At 39.5% G+C, this 7,247-nt stretch overlaps 1 pseudogene; it reads left to right on the forward strand.

Annotated features, from left to right (window-relative positions):
- Positions 1 to 2,008: 2,008 nt before the first annotated feature.
- Positions 2,009 to 5,775, forward strand: LOC102774613 (annotated as a pseudogene).
- The last annotated feature ends 1,472 nt before the right edge of the window (positions 5,776 to 7,247 follow it).

A 7,247-nucleotide genomic window follows, 5' to 3' on the forward strand; every position in this document is an offset into this window, starting at 1 on the left:
ACCATGGTAATAAATAACTTACCTAAGAGAGATGTGTATAAAGGAGAGGCACAAGGAAAGAGTCCTGAACTTCATAGATATATAGGTTTTGGGTAGAGAAGGAATCCTGTAAGGGAGAATAAGAAGTTGGAGAACAATGATGAAAATCAGATGGGATCTAAAAGAAGCTAGTGTTTTTGATACAGAGGAAATAGACTGCTGTAACAATTTTGCTGTGGAATAGACATTGAGTATGGTAACATTGGTGATCATGAAAAAATCAGTGACATGATGAGGGAGGAAACAAATTTACACCGGTTTAACGAGTGATTGGGCAAGGAGAGAATGAAGAAATTTTACATAGAAAATGCCTGCCCCCCAAAATAATGGATATAAGGAGGAGCAAAGAAATGCAGTAGTAGCTGGAGGGATGTGGAAGTCAAGGAAGTGACTTTAAGCAAGTGTACATAACAAGAGGTCAGGAGAGAATGCATAGCAGTACCCAGCAAACTGAACAGACCCTACAAGACAGTACCGACCAAACAAATAGCGAACACACAGTGGAGCTATAGCCAGAGGGGACAATCAGATAAATCCTCCGGCAGAGGACAGCATTATGGGCTCCAGGGTTCTGGACTTGGAAAATGTCCTCTAATAACTAAGGTGACTTTGAGTCATATATTCTTTGGGGTTAGTTAAGTATTGTGTGAATATTATGAGATTTTAGGAGCTACTAATATTTGCTGATATTCCTGTGACTATTACTATTATTATCATTATGATTAATTCTCTTTGTCTGAATCTAAATAGTCTCATCATGTGCTTGGAATTGCACTTAGTACAGTACAGATATTAAATCATTTAGTCCTCATTACCTCATAATATCTTAATTCTCTTCTCCTTAAGCCAGACTTCTGAAGACTCAGCCATGTAAATATGGCAGTTATATGGACTGATGATGCTACCAGCCTTGGACATCACACATCAATCCTTTTAGATGGCTCAGGGCAGCTCCCTTTCTCCTATCTCCTCTCATTAAGAGATGAGCTGGACTCTGCCTGACTCAACTTTAGCCTCACATTACAGAGAGGAGTCAAGTACTTCACTTCCTTCCTCACTATCACTATCACCTTTATCCCTGTGTCAGAGGAAGAAGCATTGCTTCTCTTTTCCAAGGTATTTCTTTCATACATGTTTTATGTCCCATTCTTCCCTTCTCCCTCTAAGATCTTGCTCTACTATTATCTAATTTTAACTAGTAAAAAAGGAAATTAGGAATAGCATTTTTAATTTAAAACTATTTAAGTAAATCAAAAATTTTTAAATTTAATTAACTCTTATTAAATAATTTATAAAAATACAAGTCACCAGAATTTTATATTTCATGTCTGTCTAGTTGCCAAAGTAAAGCTTCAGTAACATCATGTTTCATGAAAGTTACATATAAACCAGGTAGATAAAAATTTAAGAGAAACATGGATTACTTCATATTGTAAAATATTTTTAAGTTTTGAAACGTACTGCAAACATCTGCTTATTGTGAACATCTTCGGAAACACACATTGGAACATGAAAAATAACAAGAACTAGATGCTTAGCACTAGCAAGAAATGATGCTGCATTCTACAGTAATCTATTGTGTTCATGCGAGTGGCAAAGAAGCATTTGACAGATTGATTAAGCTCTCTTTTCTCTCACCTAAGTTCTTTCTCTGCTCTGAACCTCCCCTCACTCTAAAGCAGCTGCTCTCAACCTGCGGGTCACCACCCCTTTGGGGATTGAACGACCCTTTCACAGGGGTCGCCTAAGACCATCGGAAAACACATATATAATTACATATTGTTTTTGTGATTAATCACTGTGCTTTAGTTATGTTCAATTTGTAAGAATGAAATTGAGGGTCACCACAACATGAGGAACTGTATTAAAGGGTTGCGGCATTAGGAAGGTTGAGAACCACTGCTAAAGCAATGCCTATTTCCAATGTCATCGGTAGCATAGCTCACAACCTGCACAGCATTTGGACACAATGGCCTTTCTAAGAGATGAAGACAAATGTCACCCTAGGGTGGGAGTGATAATAGCCAGGAGAGCAGATATTGGGGATTATAGGGTACAAGCATTAAATGCTAAATTCCAAGTGATGGAAAAACCTATGTGTGCTTTACAACTGATGGATACATGTAATTAAGATTATTTACAGTATTTTAAAGTGCAGGGCTCCAGGGAAGGATCATCTGGGCTGGGTCCAAAGGACTCTTGTTTTAGATAGAAACTAAGTTTAGTGTAGAAAACTTGAAGATATATACATTTCTTGCATGGCAAAGTTCATGGCTTGACAATATGTACAGTACACACTGCTATACATTGTACATATTTTACAAAACTTTATGGACAAGCCTGTTTTCTCACTAAATTGGACACTTACTAAAAACTGGAAGTAGGTGCCTCGATTGCTGACTGTGACCCTAAATAAAAGTCTTTCTTCTGGTACATACCAAGAAATAGTGCTGTGAATGGTGCTTATTTCTAAGAAGGTTAAGCTGGGATCAAGCACATGTATGCAATTACATGCTGAGGGCAAAAACACCCCCAAGTAATTTAAATGAGAGTATTTCAAAAGATAATTAGATACATATAGCAAATCCAAAGGTTATTACTAAGGTAACATATGCATTTTTTTTTCTTCTTCTTACCTCGTTTTTTCTTCTTTGGATGAACAATTCCCAATAGTAAATATATAACATCAAAAGCACTTTAACTATTAAATTTTTTGATAGCTATTACTTCTATGCAGTTGATATACAAGAGAAAATGTTGCTATTAAACTAAATTTTAAGTAAAAGCACATTATAGCAGAAATAAGACCCTCCAGAGGATAATTTTATGAGACCATTATTGCACGGTAGCTTGGGCAGTTGAACTCGCATGAAACAAATGGCTCCATAAAACAAGTCCCAAAGTGGCCCATTGTTTAATTAAATTCATATCCAAAGCATCCCTCTGCCTTGACATGTGTACATACATTTATTAAATGTACTTTAAAATTCAGTATGAAAACAATATGACCTCATAAAGATGCAAAGGTTTAGACACCTCTTCAAAGCCAAAGAACTTCTTGAAGCGATATTTTACACAGAACTGTGACTTGTAAAGTAACCGGGGTTTTTTTTTCCCTTAACACAATGAGAACAGTCAGTTTGATGGATATAGGATGTTTAAGCTTTCTGTCTATAAAGATATGGCCCCATCTACATGAAATGTTTGCATTAGTGCAAGGACTGCTAATTCTTTCTTCTCTTTCATCAAAATGAAAGCATTTCTAAAGAAGGCTGGCCGTGCATAGGAAGAAATAACAAGACTCACAGCCCAGTCCTTCAACTGAAATGTGTTTCCTTGGAACAATGTTAATTTAATGAATGCAAATAAATTAAGACATGTTTTTTGTTGGTGGTGCTTTTGTGTGTGTGTGTGTGTGTGTTTTGGTTTTTGGTGGGTTTTTTTGCCTAGAATGCAAAATTGTTTTACTTCAACGTATTACTCTAGGCTTCTGTTTCATGAACCACCTACATGTGGGTAAGAGCCCTCTGGGAACAGAATGCACTCCAGTCTGTTCCATATCCTCAAAACATCTGAAAGCCATCTGGTATTAAATGTGTTCAGGGAAGATGGAAGCAGGGAAGTAAAATGAAGAGACACTGTTCAAAACAGGTTACCAATTAATTTTAAGATTTGGGGTTTGCAAATGTTCTATCAGTATCAAAATTTCACATTAAGTAACCTATAATGAATAATTTTAGCCTCTCTATTTTCACCTATTCTTTTGTGAAATTCCTTAATACTGTCTATTTAACTCACATACCACAGAGAAATGGGAAACAACGTGTAAAAATCTAGAAAAGCACAGGTGATTCTAAAACATAGAAACTAAATGAGAACAATTTTAAATGTGCATGTAAGTTGTTCTAAATTGGGGTAAAATTCTCTGCACTGACAAATGGAAGAATGAGAAAAGCTTTGTACTGGTTTGAATAATTTTTGTTCACAGACACTGGAAATGCCCTGCTTAAGAACAGTAGCAATCGTAATAATAACTTTTGTTTGTTAAGCACTTACTAGAACTGGGTCCCAGGCACTATGTGAAGCATTTTACACTGCTTAGCTTATTGTAATCCCCATGACATCTCTATAGAGGTATTCTTAAAGATAAAGAAACTAAGGCACCCAGACATTAAACAACTTGCTTAAAATCACAGTTAGTTACTGAAGAACAGAATTGAAATTCACCCCTTTTCATGGACAACAAAAGCCATCTTTTCAGCCCCTGCCCCCTGGCCATCAACTTTGAGAGCAAGTCACGCACCTTGACCAGGCCCCGGGGAGAACCGAGGCAAGATCATGAAGCCCAAGGGCGAGAAGCCAAATGAGTTCGAGTCCGGGGTCTCCCAGGCTCTGCTGGGGCTGGAGATGAACTCGGACCTCAAGGCCCAGCTACGGTTGCTGAACATCACAGGGGCCAAGGAAATCTAAGTTGGTGGTGGTCGAAAAGCTCTTATTTCTATTTTTGTTCAGGTTTCTTAACTCAGGTCTTCCCAGAAAATCCAAGTCCGGCTGGTGCTTGAGCTGGAGAAAACGTTCAGTGGGCAACCCGGGGTCTTTATCCCTCCGAGGAGAATTCTGTGTGAGCCAACGCGAAAAAGCCCAACAAAGAACAAGCAAGGAGAACCGAAGATGGCGGCATAGGTTAACGCCGGAGATTGCCGCCTTGAACAACCAATTCAAATTAAGCTTGAACCAGGGACCCACAACATCCAGAAACACAGGCGGGCTGGCTGAGTGGAAATTCTACAACTAGGAGTAAAGAGAATATTATATCCAGACTCAGAGGGGGCGCAGTGCTGAAGTGAAATTTTCAGGTGCAGAGTGCGCGCGGAGCGGGCTGGCGGCGCGGAGGGCGCGGTTGTTGTTTGCAATCGGGAGGGAGCTTCAGACTCTGAGGTCCAGGTCTCTCACTCATTTGTGGAATACAATGAACAACATAAACTGATGAACATGGACTGATCCAGAGACAGAGAGGCATTGATTGGACTGTCGGGCTTTGGAGGGAGGGGAGGGGAGGGTGGGGGTAAGGGCGAAAGAGCAACCAAAGGACTTACATGCAGGCATAGAGGCCTAACCAATGGAGCACGGACAACGGGGGGGTGGGGGTGGAGGGTGCTGTGGGGACAGGGACACATATGTAATATCTTAATCAATAAAAAATATATTAAAAAAAAAAAGAACAAGCAAAAGCGGCCCAGGAGCCGCACCCTGACCACGTGCACCATGTCATCCTGGAGGACTTGTTTTTCCCCAATAAATTGTGGGCAAGAGGATCCATGTTAAGCTAGATGGCAGTTGGCTTATGAAGGTCCACTTGTGTTTTTTGTTTCGTTTTGTTTGTTTGTTTTAATAATTCTTCATTGTTGAAATATTATATATGTCCCATTTTTACCCCTTTGATACCTGCCCCCCCAGCTGTGCCCACACCCACCCCAGAGCCTCACCGCCCCATTGCCTGTGTCCTTGGCCATGCATATATGCAGACAAGGCCTCTGGTAGATTACCTCCCTCCCACAAATCCCCCGCCTTCCCTCTGAGATTCCGCACTCTGTTCCATGCTTCCATGTCTCTGCATCCCACTGGGACAAAGCCCTGCAGAACAATGTGGAGCACAAGGCTGAAACTTTTTCTGGTGTCTATAAGAAGCTCACAGGCAAGAATGTTATTTTTTAATTCCCAGAGTTTCATTTGTAAAGAAAAATGACTAAACAAAACATCATTCTCTGTAAAAAAAAAAAAAAAAAAAGTTATTCTCCGCAGTGCACTTAAAATCTCACAGAGATAACTCTAAATTTAGGTTATTGACAAAACTACAGTTTAGAAATACATCCCGAACATTCACCTCACCAAAGGTCACTGTGCAATCCAACAATGCCCAACCCTTTAGTTGTAAAGAAATATTTATATAACAGAAGTGGTTTGTGTTTAGAATCCTGGGTGTCTGCCTGAGTCGTTTATGCTCACAGAGAGATTAAGCTCAGAACCTTTTCTCCCAGCCAGTCCTCTAAAGATGCATGAAAACTAAGGAGAGGTCACAGAACCACCAACCCCTGGTATTACCCCACAAACAATCCTGAGCAGATGGTATGAGACTCCCACGGCAGAAAGGCTGTGTGAGCTCCCTGTCAGGTGGAAGAGCATGCGTGAACTGTCATGCCCTCTTTATCACTTCCACCTCAGTCACCAACGCCGTAGCCAAAGGCTAAGGAGCAGACCTAGTGTGTGAGAGCAGGTATTATGATCACCTTGCCAAAGGAAAGCAGCCCGCACTCAAAAGCATAGCATAGAGAGCTCTGGATAAGTTCACCAGGCGGGCACAGGACTTTTTAGGCACTTTACAAGAAAATGCAATGCTTACATTGGATAATCACAATGAGGCCAGAGGGTCTTTTTGTTGTGCCCACCACTAAATGTAACACTACAACACATACAGAAGTATCACGTTATCCTGGTGTTTGTGAGCAGCCCTGATAAGATAAAAATGTTTGGGTGCACATGTCTCAAAAAAGAGTCCACAGCTCTCCTAACAACTACTTCTACAGAGGAGCCAGGGGAGGAGGCATTGGTCTCTCCTTTGCAGCTGGAAAATGTTATTCAAAATATTTATAACAAGAATATCTAAGAGAGGATACTGGATTCTTGCCTCTCCACATTATTGTGTGTCTCTATTTTGTCACTTTAAGATTATGTATGCACTTCAGAAATTTAAATTCATCTTATGGGAAGGTTGGAATCTTTAAGACCTCAATTGAAAGGATGTGGCCTGGATGTGTTAAAGAATTTTGTCCTGCCACTGTTCCATAATATTGAGATTTTGGAGATGCTTTAAATAGTTTTAAATAAAAATCTCTTCTGATGTGTAGTGCTCTTGATTTATACCCCTTGAATTTTTTCAAACAAAGTTATTTTAAGATTCATATATTCAACAAATATATATCAAATGCCCACAAAATACAAGGCATTTTTCTGCATCAGAAGACATCAATATACCAGGTGTACTGGTTAATAATGCAGATTTTTTTCAATAGATAGAGTTACACATATGTTAATATATATGTGATATGATATGTATGCTATTTTATTGTATTGACAGCAAGCTTCAAAACTTCGCATGTCCAATTTGCTGAAGGTCTTAACATGATGGATATTTTTACGCTTAAAAATGT

This window comes from Myotis davidii, unplaced genomic scaffold (genome assembly GCF_000327345.1).
Source record: "Myotis davidii unplaced genomic scaffold, ASM32734v1 scaffold31, whole genome shotgun sequence".
Lineage (NCBI taxonomy): Eukaryota > Metazoa > Chordata > Mammalia > Chiroptera > Vespertilionidae > Myotis > Myotis davidii.